Source organism: Pipistrellus hanaki, assembly GCF_964339955.1.
Source record: "Pipistrellus hanaki genome assembly, chromosome: 15".
In the NCBI taxonomy this organism is placed as follows: Eukaryota; Metazoa; Chordata; class Mammalia; order Chiroptera; family Vespertilionidae; genus Pipistrellus; species Pipistrellus hanaki.
Genome location: NC_140517.1, coordinates 39226634 through 39229306, shown reverse-complemented (window position 1 = coordinate 39229306; position 2673 = coordinate 39226634). Strand labels below are relative to the sequence as shown.

General features: G+C 42.0%; 1 pseudogene across 1 annotated transcript; it reads left to right on the top strand.

Moving 5' to 3' along the window:
* Positions 1-812: 812 nt before the first annotated feature.
* LOC311633793 (ER membrane protein complex subunit 2-like) lies at positions 813-2202 on the top strand (annotated as a pseudogene). The gene is made up of 3 exons: positions 813-885; positions 1403-2014; positions 2106-2202. The product of its transcript is annotated as an ER membrane protein complex subunit 2-like (transcript).
* Positions 2203-2673: the final 471 nt, after the last annotated feature.

Sequence of the window (2673 nt, the reverse complement as noted above, 5' to 3'; positions counted from 1 at the left end):
GCTAATTGCTCACATACAGTTCATCTGACATAAAGGACCTCCACAGTGTAATGTGCTCTTCACTTGTCCTCTGAGCATGCCCGTTACTGCCTTGCTTTTCCCAAAGGGCTGGTTGGATGCTGAACCAACTAGGACTGAACAGTTGTATATTCAAAGGAACATGCACAGAGCAGTCCACTTTTTAAGACTTTTCCCCACTGGGAGCATGTAGCTCATGTCTCCTCCAGCCTCCTGAGGAGGTGCTGACAATACCTGAAGAAGGGGAGGATCCAGGCTTCCTGGCACCAGTGACCAAAAAGATGCCACCTGGAAGCCTTTAGAAGGTTTCTCTGCACCATATGCATGCCTTCACTGTACCCTCCAGGCTCTCATTTCTATTCTGGTCCCTTTCCATGTCCCTCCCTCAGTCAGGGATTGTCTCTTCAAACCACCCAAAGTGTGGACTCAGCCTCCCTGGAGGTGCTCCTATGAGGCAGTTGGTCATCAAGGCCACTCAGGAGTCTTAAGTCCACCACTGTAGCCTCTGGCCCTGCCCTCCCTCACCCTTACCACTTCTCTAATCCTGGATACAGTACCTCCTCAGGAAGCTGGCAGCTCAAGTGCCTGGGCTGGCAGCTGTTCTCCCACAAAGAGATGCCCTCCCCACTCCCTCTGCATCCAGTGTGCTTTGTCCATCCAGCCCAGCTGCCCCCCTCCCCCCCCAGAGTCCAGGGCAGGGACCTCAGCACAGAAACAGGCCATAGACTGTACTGGGTTTAAAGAAATTTATTTAATTTTTATGCTCTTATTTCTTTCTCCATTTGCCATATTGGATGGTATGTAATCAGATTGTTGTGGAAGTAATTTTTGAATTACTGATATTTCAGTTAAATAGTATGGAGGAAGGCAAGTATGATTAATTGATTATACATACTTAATTTCCTTAAACCATATTTCAACACATTGGTTCATGAAGCTCCTTCATCTAAGATAAATATGTGATTTTTTTTTTACAGTGTTAACAATAAAGTGTTTTTTCCTTAGCAGCTGCAATCACTCTCATTAGAAACATGAAAATATCTTCAATCATATAAATACTCATCCATTTTATGTATGTCATTGACTCTTCCTTTATATATATTACCAATTCCCCTGGCAAAAATTAGCATCATCTTATCCATGAGAGATGTTGACAGGTTATGCAATGGAAACTGGGTTAGGTTTTGTTAGTATTTATTAATTTCTGTCAGCCTATTATGCTGAGGGTTTTTAAAAATAAACCAATTCTAATTATTTCCTGCAGAGGTGTACATACAGATATATATACAGATAGGCACAACTAGTGACCTGATCATTCATTTAAAAAAGAAATTAATTTTCTGGGAAGATGGTGAATATATCAAAGCTTTATGATGTTGACTAGAAAGAAATGGAAGAGGAAATGGAAAAAAGAAAACTCATGAAATAGAAATTGTGGAAGCTGGACAGGAATTAATTTATGGATATTCTACTAAGCTTGGATGTTATATTTGGATCTATATGAACAGGTGATGATTGCAGCCCTAGACTATGGGCAGGAAGACTTGGATTTGCTTTGCTAAGGAGTTCGGAAGACAGTTCTCTGGCAGTCACAGAATCAAGAACTAACTGGCATGAGATTTGAAGCTATGGAAAGATATGATGATGCTGTACATCTGTATGATTGAATCTTACATGAAGGTCCACCTAAAACTGCACCTGGAAAGCATAAGCTTGCCACTCTGAAAAGCTCAGGGGCAAGTGTGGAGGTCACTCAGGAAGTGATTGAGTATCTAGAACAATTTGTTGGAGACCAAGAAACCTGGCCTGGACATGAGGGCTTCGTATCAATGAACAGGACCATGCTAAAGCAGAGGAGCTAATGCTGACTAATCCACACAACCACGTACACTGTCAGCAGTACTCTGAGGTGACTTGAATACCTTGAACTTTCAAGAAAGTGTTTTGCACAGGCATTGACACTGAGCAGCAGGAATATGAGAACTTTGGACTTGACATCTGAGCAAGTTATATTTCTTCTCACCCAAAAGCAAGTGCAAATGCAGAAAAGAACAATATGCTAGTTGGGCAGCTAGTCAAACAAACAGACTTTATCAGTTTGCAGGTCAAAAGAAGAAGGAAACCACATGCTCTCTAAAGGCAATTGAAGACATGTTGAAAATACAGTTGATTACCCACCCTTAAGGTTTCCAAACCTCTTTCATGTTATCTTTCACAATTGCACAATTGAACTTACTGGTCTGTGACTTATTTACTGAATGCCCTGTGCTATCTACACTAATAAAAGAGAAATATGCAAATTGACCATATCTTTATGATGACCAAAAGCCAATCAGGAGTGAGTGTATGCAAATTAACCCAGCAAAGAGGGTGGGTTAATTTACATATGCAGGTTCTGAGTGTCCTGCACCACCCCAGCAGCTCTGGGCCTCTGGGCAGCATGGGAAGGTGGCTCCGGGCCTGAGCTAAGGTAGAAAGGCGGTACTGGCCAGAGTGAAGGCAGTGCTGGCAGCCAGGGGAAAGAAGGCCTATTCTTTTTTTTTTTTTTTTTTTTTTTTTAATATATATTTTTATTGACTTTTTACAGAGAGGAAGACAGAGGGGTAGAGAGTTAGATGAGAGAGAAACATCCATCAGGTGACTCCTGCACAGCTC